Source organism: Elephas maximus, chromosome 23 (assembly GCF_024166365.1).
Source record: "Elephas maximus indicus isolate mEleMax1 chromosome 23, mEleMax1 primary haplotype, whole genome shotgun sequence".
NCBI lineage: Eukaryota > Metazoa > Chordata > Mammalia > Proboscidea > Elephantidae > Elephas > Elephas maximus.
This window is the reverse complement of record NC_064841.1, coordinates 11463601-11474470: the sequence shown is the minus strand read 5'-3', so window position 1 is coordinate 11474470 and position 10870 is coordinate 11463601. Positions and strand designations below refer to the sequence as shown.

The 10870-nt window shown below is 39.1% G+C and overlaps 1 protein-coding gene across 1 annotated transcript in view; it reads right to left on the bottom strand.

Annotated features, from left to right (window-relative positions):
* Window positions 1-3806: 3806 nt before the first annotated feature.
* LOC126066586 (vasodilator-stimulated phosphoprotein-like) overlaps window positions 3807-10870 on the bottom strand; it is a 521808-nt gene continuing 514744 nt past the window's right edge. The window contains exon 3 of the transcript XR_007515144.1: window positions 3807-3891. The gene's annotated coding sequence lies outside the window, so the exon portion shown is untranslated. The remainder of the gene's footprint in view (window positions 3892-10870) is intronic.

Genomic DNA, 10870 nt, shown 5'->3' with positions numbered 1-10870 from the left:
ATTAAAGCACGAGGCTAGATACCAACAGAAGCTCTTAAAAAAGGACTTGTGCCATTTGCCTAGAAGAGTTTACAGCCTTCAAATCTAAAAATATGTGTGTGGGGTGGGGGGGAACAAGTGAGTGAGAAAGAAAAAGAAATAATCTATTTTAACATAATCTTTCCAATATACATTAAAGCTTCCAGTTCCAGACTAGACAAAGTGGTATATTTCACCCTGTCTTTCCTACTGAACACAACTAAAAATCTTGGACAGATGTGTTGAGCAGCTATCTGAAGACTCTGAAAAGTTAAATGGTAGCAGGTAGAACTGAGAAAGGAAGCCAGAACTCAACAGAAGACCATCACGGCGGTGAGTTTCTTTTTGTTTTTCCTCCAGTGTTACCCATCCTGGACTAAAAAACAGCACAAAACCCAGAATTGTGCGCTGAGTGTAGACAGGAAGGGTTCCAAGAATAGATTTCTCTTGTTGATCTGAACAGCTAGAAACGGGGCCTGATGCTGAACAGGTTTCAGCTGAGCTTCCAGACTAAGGCGGACCAAGAAGAAAGGCCTATTAATCTACTTCCAAAAGCTAGACAATTTTTTACACCAAAATTTCTTTTGTTAAGGTCAAGTGTGACCACGTTGGCTCACTACTTTGAAAGAAAAAAAAGTCTGATCAATTAAAAAACTTATTTTACATATTCTATTCATCGATATTCAGAAGTAAAATGGCAGGTAAAATTTTTCAGCCAAAAATTATTTTATTAAATGAATGAAACCAATACATGATCAAGTGATTAACATGTCTAATCATGTAATTTACTAATTATTAAGACACAATAAGAGTGAGGAACCTGAAGCAGAAAATGAGAGATACATTTTTATGTAAATCTGTTTTTCCACCTGAACCATTATATTTCTTTGATAAATTATTTGAGGGTAACTAACAACATGACAGATTCTAGCAACCCCAAATACAGAGCAAATTATGGTTGCATTTGAACTGCTGTTATTTGAGAGAAATTCTGGTAAAAGCCAATTCTATCTCAATTATATGGAGCTAAGAGTACACAAACCAAATGTACCCAGTCATTGCTCTGTTGCTTTTAAAGCAGTAATTTTTTGATATAAAATAACTGAATTACTTACAATTTGTCATTTTCACTAATCAGCAAAGCATAAAAATCCTTTCCTGTTGTTATTTAATAGTTCTATCCATTTTGCTCTAAACCAAAGGAGATTGTTAGCAAACCAGTAAATAACTTATTTTAAGAGCACATCCTACCTACCAAGTTAATTCAGGTCAACCTCAAAAGACCAGACCGAATTTCTGATATAAATTTAACCCTTCTACAAACTCATATTCTGAATTAAAGCATCAGAATAAATGGAAACGTTCTCAGTCTGGAAAAGGACAGCTACCAAAAGCTTGCAGTAAACATCATGCTATTAATAGTGAATAATTAAAAACATTTCAGCTAAGAAAAAAGACTAGGCGGTTCACCATCACCACTTCTGTCCCAAAGTACTTCAGAAGTTTAAAAAAACTGTAAATATTGTCCAAGAAAAAAGGTCCCTGTTTATAGATAACATGTTAATCTACTTGAGAATCCAAGGGAAACAACCTAAAATTAATATAAATTAGAGAATTCTGTAATATGACCAAATATAAAATCAATATACAAAATGTAATCATATTCTATTATCAAGCAAGGAAAGAATTCTAAATGTAATGGATTTGGGGAGTCTACTCATAATTTTAAAAACTTACCCAGGAATAAAGCTACAGGAGATAAGAAAATCTACATAAAACCATTCAAACTTTAAGGAAGACTATGATGAGTAGAGAAACACACATTTCAAGATGGACAGATTCAGCAGTATAAAAATAGCCGTCCCTCATATCAATCAATAAATTCAGTGCAGTTACAATCAGGATACCAAAATACTTTCTTATAGATATTAATTGGCCGGTGGCATAGTGGTTAAGTGTTCAGCTGCTAACCAAAAGGTTGGCAGTTCGAATCAACCAGCTGCTCCTTGGAAACCCTATGGGGCAGTTCTACTCTGTCCTATAGGGTTACTACGAATTGTAATTGACTCGACAGCAACGAGTTTTTTAAAAGGTGATAAAATATGAAAAAAGAGTGAAGGTATTTTTGCAAAATCAGAATAATACAAAAGAAACTGACCTCTTCCATAATTTACTACAACTTGCAATGAATTATCAAAATTAAAAAAGGTAATATTGGCATAAAAAAAAGCACAGAAATAGACAAATGGAGCACTGGGAAAGAAATAATTCAGAAATAAAATTTTGTGTATTGCAATTTTCTTTATGATAAAAGTGTGTTTAAGATCACTACAATATGAATTAAAGAATAAAGAGTGAAGGAAAAATTGCTATTGTGCTTTTTTAGTATCCCTTTCCTCCTAATTCCCTTGAAAAGGGCCCCATGCCTAAGGGCATTGGCAAAAACAGTGAAGATCTTGGTGAACAGCAGTAAAGAGAGGCTGTTAGCTCTGATACAAGCCTAGCAACAGGGCAACCAGAAGCTTAACAGAACCAGGTGGAAGAGACAGCCAAGAAGAGCCCTCCTGGGATCAGAGAATTCTGAGGGGCAGAAAGTTTGTGCGCACGTGCTAGGCTGCTTCCAATCGGGAGCAGTCCATGCAACCAAGCTGTACATAGATCAACAACACAACAAAAGAGGCTCACCAACATAAGAATCTTACACAAAACCTGTGAGCAAAAACTGACTGAACAATAAGCTACTCTGACCCAGCAGTGACTCCTGGCAATCCAGCCTTAAAAATAATATCATACTCATTGTTGACAGTCTGGACGACTGTGTGCATGTCCAGGACTGCACCCTATCCAGAGTGATCAGTGAGGGAAAATCCAAGCTACTAGTCCCTTGCTGTTGTGGGGTAAAAAATAAAACAAAACGTAAACTCCTGGAACTTTGATGGCAGCCTCCAAACCATGCACACGTGCAACAGTAAAGGGTAAGTATTAGGGAGGCTCAAACACAACCTTAGATCTGTAAGTGTCTTATACTGAAGCAGCGGTGACACCTAGATGCTGGGCTAAAGGATAAAAACAAGGAAAAATGGTCTGAGCGGGAACCTCAGAGGCTGCACACTGGGTGAGAAATGGACTTCATGGAATTAGGTGAGCCAAGCTACTAAACAGATAAATAAATGACCAAGTAATAACAACAACAACAACAACCGCCTCTGTGTATGTGTGTGTGTGTTGATCAGTATATAGAGTTGCTACAATGTATTATCTAAAATGTTCAATTTTCAACAAAATTTGCAAAGGAACAGGAGGTTGTGACCCATATACAGGAAAAAATAAAACAAGCAATATAAACTGGCTTTGAAGTGCCTCAAATGGTGGACTTAGTAAAAATTTATATATGTATGTAATAAACCAAAACCTGTTGCCTTTGAGTCGATTCCAACTCATAGCAACCCTATAAGACAGAGTAGAACTGCCCCATAGGGTTTTCAAGGAGTGGCTGATACATTCGAACTGAGGACCTTTTGGTAAGCAGCCTGAGCTCTTAACCACTGTGATACACACACACACACACATATATATATATATATACACACACACACACATATATGTGTGTGTATACACACACACACACATATATATAAATGGAGAGAGAGACATTTATCTCAAGGAAATGGCTCGCGCAGTTGTGGAGGCTGGCAAGTCCCAAATCCATGAGTCAGGGGTCAGGCTGGGGACTTCTGACTCACATGGTTGCAGGGGATGATGAATCCCAAACTGACAAGTCAGACTGCAGGCTTTTGGCTCTTGGGGCTCTGGAAGCTGGTAAATCCCAAAATCTGCAGGTCAGGTGGCAGCTGTTCACTCATGTCCCAAGAACTGGAGGTCAGAGGATGACAAGTCAAATGCAGGATCAAGAGCAAGCAAGAGTGCTTTGCCAAAATGTCTATGTGTATGCGATGTAAGCCACATCCCAGAGGAAACTCCTTTTACAACTAATTGGCTGACCACATAAGATCGCATTATGGAGATGATTACATTTATATACGTTATGGAAAAAGAGTAAGTTCAAAGTCTGCCCAGCCACTGAGAATCATAACCTCATCAAGTTGACACGTAACATTAACCATCACAAGGTGTCAACTTGGCACCTACACACATGTCCTTAAATCATACATAATCTCTAAATAAAGACAATTATAAAGTCATACTTGCACCTAACACAATATAACTAACATGCTTACAACTGAAAGCACACTAGCACTGTTTACATCTTATATTTATAAGTAATAGAATAAGGAAGTGAAGAAAAAAATATTTGCTGCATACACAAACACACATACACGTATAGTAAAACAAGGAAGAAACATTCATAACAATTACAGTCGTCATTTCTACAACCAGACACGAGCTGTAACTGGTATTTAGAGCTACCTTCTTCCACCATCCATTGCCCTTTGCCCTCAGCAAGCACCTCAGCTGGTCACAGTTCTTTGTCTGGTGGGATAACCCAAAGCTTCATTCCTGAAGGGTCTGGGCCATTCGTAGTCATGTCAGAATTGGGTCGCTATAGTTTTTCATTGACTTTAACCACAGGACATGGTAGTAGTGAGACACCCTAAGAGATCTCCTGCATTCTAAACATACTTTTTTTTACTTCCATTATGTAATATCAATTCAATTTCCCCTTGGTAATCAGGGTCAATCACACCAGCCAATATGGGAAGTGCCTTCTTTGCCTGTTGATCCAGAGGCTGAGAAGCCCAAAGTGGTTGGATGGCATTCTTAATTTCCAGTTCAACTGGATCAGTGTTGTGTCTCCAGGTGGGAGCATTCCTCCCTTTGAAACTAAGACCTATAGACCCGTAAAGCATAGGGCCACAGGACAAGAAACAAAAATTTTGTGAGTGGTCACTAGAGGTAATAATGAGTGAAGCCACTTCCATTTCCACCCCTTGATTCCTGGCTATGGAAGAAACAGCACCATATATTAGATGATTATTTAGAGGATATATAGCCTCCTGGTGTACATTTCCCCAACACGGCAAAGTATCACCACTTAGCTGGAGCCACAATTGTGTCCTTAGAAGGCCATTTCACCATTATATAAAGCCAGTTGCTTCAGAATGATGGGAAAGATGGTATGACCAATGAATTCCATGAGCACGGACCTATTGATGCACTTCATTTTCTGTGAAGTGAGTCCCTTGATCCAAGGCAATGCTATGTGAGATATCATGATAGTGGATAAGACATTCTATAAGTCCACGGATGGTAGTTTTGGCGGAAGCATTGCGTGCAGGAAGGCAAATCCATATCCAGAGTTAGTGTCTATGCCAGCAAGAACAAAATGCTGCCCTTTCCATGATGGAACTAGTCCAATCAACCTGCCACCAGGTACTGGCTAATTGTCCTTAGGAATGGTTCCATATCAGGGACTCAGTTCGGTCTCCACTGCTGGCAGACTGGGCACTCAGCAGTGGCTGAAGCCAAGTTGGCCTTGGTAAACCCAAGCTCATGTTGCTGATCCCATGCATAATCTTTTCTGCCAGTAAGAACATAATCTCTTCTGCTACTGCGTTCGTGAGCCCATTGGGCAATGATATAAGTACAGGGGAAAGAGGCTGACTTATATCCACAGAATACATCATTCTATCCATTTGATTGTTAAAATATTCCTCTGCAGAGGTCACCAGATTCACAGGAGATATAATCTTCACGTCTTTGGCCCATTCAGAAAGGTTTATCCAGAAGCCTCTTCTCCATACCTCCTTGTCACCAATTTTCCAGTCATCTTCCTTCCAAGTCTGACCATCCAGCCAAACCATTGCCCCCAGACCATGACTCAGTCAACAGTCACACATCTGGCCATATCTCCTTCCAAGGAAAATGAACAACCAGGTGTACTGCTCGAAGTTCTGACCACTGGGAGGATTTCCCTTCATCACTGTCCTTCAGGGAAGTCCCAGGAAGTGGCTACAGTGCTGGCCATGATGGGCAGCTAAGTCCACATACTGACTTGGTGGCCCATGGTTAAGACCTAGTACAGAATAAGTATCAATGATTCTAAACTTATTAAGACATTTGCCTGCTACCAAAACAAAAACAAAAACAAAACCGATTGCTGTTGAGTCGATTTCGACTCATAGTGACCCTATAGAACAGAGTAGAACTACCTACCCCACAGGGTTTCCAAGGAGTGGTTGGTAGATTTGAACTGCTGACCTTTTGATTAGCAGCCAAGCTCTTAACCACCCTGTGGGTGGTTGTACTCTGACCTATAGGGTCACTATGAGTCAGAACCGACTTGACAGCAACGAGTTTGGTATGGTTTTTACAGAGAGAGAGAGAATCTCAAGGAAATAGCTCATGAAGTTGTAGAAGCTGCCCAGTTCCAAATCTGTGGGTCAGGTGTCAGGCTGGAGGCTTCTCCTGACTTGCATGGTTGCAGGGGCTGACAAAACCAAAACTAGCTGGTCAGATGGTAGGCTGCTGACTCACTGGGCTACCAAACCAAAACCAAGTTCACTGCCATTGAGTCAATTCCAACTTGTAACAACCTTGTAGGACAAAGTAGAACTGCTCTCATAGGGTTTCCAAGGAGCTGTTGGTGAGTTCAAACTTCCTACCTTCTGGTTAACAGCTAAGCTCTTAACCACTGAACCATGGGAGCTGACAAATTCCAAAATCTGCAGGTCAGTCAGTGGCTGCTGGCACATGTCCCCAGAACCAGAGACCAGACGATGATGAGCGGAATGCAGGATCGAAAGCAAGCAAACAAGCTTTGCCAGAATGTCCACATATACTGGATGCAGACCATGCCCCTGAAGAAACTCTCTTATAGCTGATTGGCTGATCATATCAGATCGCATCATGGAGATGATTATTGAAAAGCAATCAATTCAATATCTGCCAGACCACTGAGAATCATAACCTAATCAAATTGGCACATGACATTAACCATCACAGCAGCTATTATAAATATGTTCAAAGAACTAAAGGAAACCATACTTATAAAATTAGAGAGAGGTAATGGAGCCCTGGTGGTGTAGTGATTAAGAGCTCGGCTGCTAACCAAGAAGTCATCAGTTCAAATCCACCAGCTGCTCTTTGGAAATCTATGGGGTAGTTCTACTCTGTCCTATAGGGTCATGATGAGCTGGAATCAACTTGACAGCAATAGGTTTTTTTTTTTGTTGTTTTATAATGACAATGCCTCATCAAGTAGAGAATATCAATGAATAAATAGAAATTATAAAAATGAACCAAATGGAAATTCTGGAGTTGAAAACTACAATAACTAAAATTAAGTCTTCATCACTAGATTAGATTGTGGAGATGGCTGCCCTATCACGTTAACATACAAAAAACATTGAATTATACACTTTAAATGGGTGAATTTTGGTACGCTAATTATATCTTAATAAAGCTGTCTTAAAGTATGTTCATTGTTCCTCTGTAAAAATATGTGAATAAGCTAAATTTCAGTCCCCTGCAAACTATGAACTTCTATAAACCTCTAAATTACGTCCTTTGCTTTCAACTTCTAACTGTAATAGAGGTTGTCTGCTATCAGAATCACCTCAAATTCTAAGTCGTTCAAGTCAAAATTGATGTAATGATAGTAAAAGATACCCCTGTTAATTTTAAAATTAACATATAGAATAGAAATAACATATGTTTAATAGTCAAGCCACAAAAGAGAACACGGAAATGGTATTTAACAACAATAACAACAAAAATCTTAAGTAGTGTTTTTATATGGTAATTTCTGCCATGTAACCAGGCAACCAATATTTTACATAAAAACTGCCAATATGAAAATTATTTGTGGTGAAGACTTCTGGGAAAAGGAAAAAATAAAAAGGAATCTAGAGTACAGTAAGGAGCCCTGGTGGTACAGTGGTTAAGCACTGGGCTGCTTAAAAAAGTCAGCAGTTCAAAGCCACCAGCCGCTCCTTGGGGGAAATATGTGGCAGTCTACTCCTGTAAAGATTTTCAGCCTTGGAAATCCTATGGGACAGTTTGACTCTGTCTTGTAGGATAGCTAGCAATTGGTATTGACTTGACAACAAGGGATGAGAGTACAGAATAAAAGTCTAATAACGTCAACCACTCTGGTACGCCACCATAGAGTAGGCACCCAGTATGTGCAGCTGACTTTGGCTTTTGGGATGAATTGAATCTCATAAATGATACAAGCTTTCTTTGATTCTATAAGCGACATTAGCAAGCATCATTCCCACAGAATGATAATGAGTGAAGTAAATATTGACCATCCAATGACAACACTTATAGATAAGAAAACAGGGATTTACCCCATTAAAGATTAAGGAGTTTTACAAAATTCAGAGAGCTAGGTCATGAAAGGGCTTGGTGTAAAATCAAGGTTCCCGAATATTTGTCTGATGTTCTTCCAACCAGTCTGCTGCCTAATTTGTCACGTTCACTGGGTGAAAAAGGAATGTAACTAAACCTTAGCATAACTTTAGAATTGACCCTGTCAGCTATTTTTTCATTGTGTGCAGCTGTTTCAATGTATTGTCTTCAGCAAAAAGCAATGGAAGTAATTGCATAGCATAAAAGTAAATGTTAAATTATAATTAAATTATTCTGCAAGCCTATCACACTAAGTTTACAGCCATTTCATGATATTGCAGCAACACACGGAACAACAATTAGAGAGAAAGAAACGTTGTAAATTAAGATCTCAACTTTCTGAGAGCTCGTCTCCTTGAAGGCAGACCCTAACGTTGTTTATATCGTTCCTTTTCATTTTAGTTTTTCAACTGTCAGCTTTTCTTTTATATATACACTTACTGTGATCTTTTTTCCTTCAGCAGCTAGCCAAACCCTGGAAGATTCCAAATTAAATGCCTCTTAGTTTGACGTAGTACAGAAAGGCCCTGATTTATTAGTCAAGGTTTACTTAGTGCTTTTTCTTCTCTTGGATTTTGGAGTCATTTATTAGCTTTTCCTGAAGACTCTGCTGTGAAGGTCATTTTTAGCATGTTGATTTGACAGATGTGAACACAGATCTTAAGTGAGAAAATGATTTTGACTGAGGTGGCAGAATGAGGTTAGTTTAGAGTACAAAATAAAAACAGTCAAGGTCAGGTTAGTACATTTAGTTCTATTTTTTCTCATCTATCCCATCTTTATCAGAGAAGCAGGAGCTACTCATTTTGGCAACCCCTTGTTCTCTCAGCTCTTCTCACAGTAGCAACTTTTACAGGGGCCAACGCTGTCTGTACACTTTGACTTAACTCGTAGAAATCACTAAGAGACACAAATCTCTAAAAGGTATTTGTTAGCATAAAAAAAAACAACCCCAAAACCAAACCCGTTGCCGTCAAGCCAATTCCGACTCACAGCGACCCTATAGGACAGAGTAGAACTGGCCCATAGAGTTTCCAAGGAGCGCCTGGTGGATTTGAACCGTCAACCTTTGGGTTAGCAGCTGTAGCACTTAAACCACTGTGCCATAAGCCTCACACAATTGTGACAGTCATAACAGTTGCCTAGAAAGTATTGGTATATATGTACTTACATGTGTATAGGTAAAAGGAGTGATTTATTAAAATTGTATTTATTCAAAAATTATTTTGTTGTGCAGGTACAGTGCTAGGCTCTGAAGATACTAAGGTAAATAAGACAGAGACCCTGCCTCGAAGAAGCTCAAAATTTACTGAGGGAAACAAAAATTAAACAATAAGCAGACCATTATTATAAGCAACAACAACATGAAAGCCTTAAGCCAAAACCAAGCCCATTGCTATTGAGTCGCTTCTGACTCACAGCGACCCTACAGGACAGGGTAGAACTGCCCTATAGAGTTTCCAAGGAGCAGCTGGTGGATTCGAACTGCCGACCTTTTGGTTAGCAGCCTGAGCTCTTAACCACTGCACTACCAGGATTCCATGAATGTATTGGTGACATTAAAATGTTCAGGATGTTTAGGAGAGCTCCAAGAGGGAAATAATTCAGAAATCAGTAGCATCTTCCAGAAGAAGAGGGGATATCTGTGATAGCTTGATACTGATACATTTCGTAGGCAAAAACTACGGGAGGAAAGTAGCTAAAAGTTAATTTCTCCACATGTATCTCCCCTCTTGCTACTGTGCACTAGCACCATGAAAGGCTGGGGAATACAAAAGGCAAGCACTGTGCCCACCCGAATTATCAAGATAATTGAGAAGATGGTCAGTCTTTTCTACCACTGTCACCACTGACCACAGAAAGAGCAAGTGACTTCTTAGAAAATTCATTTTGTCTGTAAAATGGAATCCTTCTTACCACTGAATATCATGATAGAAATAAATGACAAGAATATAGTGCCTGTGAACTACTTGGCACAATAGGGTTTCCAAGGAGCAGCTGGTGGATTCGAACAGCCGACCTTCTGGTTAGTAGCCATAGCTCTTAACCACTGTGCCACCAGGGCTCCAGCACAATGGTAGCACAAGGTAATTGTTTAATATTTAAATATTGGCTACTTCCAGCTGTAAATTTTTCTCTCAGCTAATTGAATACCTAACTCTTTTCAAATGTACTTCTTGTTACCATCTTGGGAGAACGAGTCAAGTGAGAAGAAAATAAGAAAACCAATTAGAAAATGTTGGCCTCGTTGTTTTAAATGGAAAAAAAAAATAACATGGGAAGGAATTTATCATTTATTGCGCCCTATTTTTTTGTGTTATTCATTAAGCTAGACAAATATGCCTTATTTTATTCTCACAACAATGCAGTGGTAGGGAGGTGGACAACTCCATTTTATGACTAAGAAAAATATGGGCTAAATAAGTTTGAATAACTTTGCAAGGTCATATAGCTCGTAAAAGATGGCACCAGACCTGAA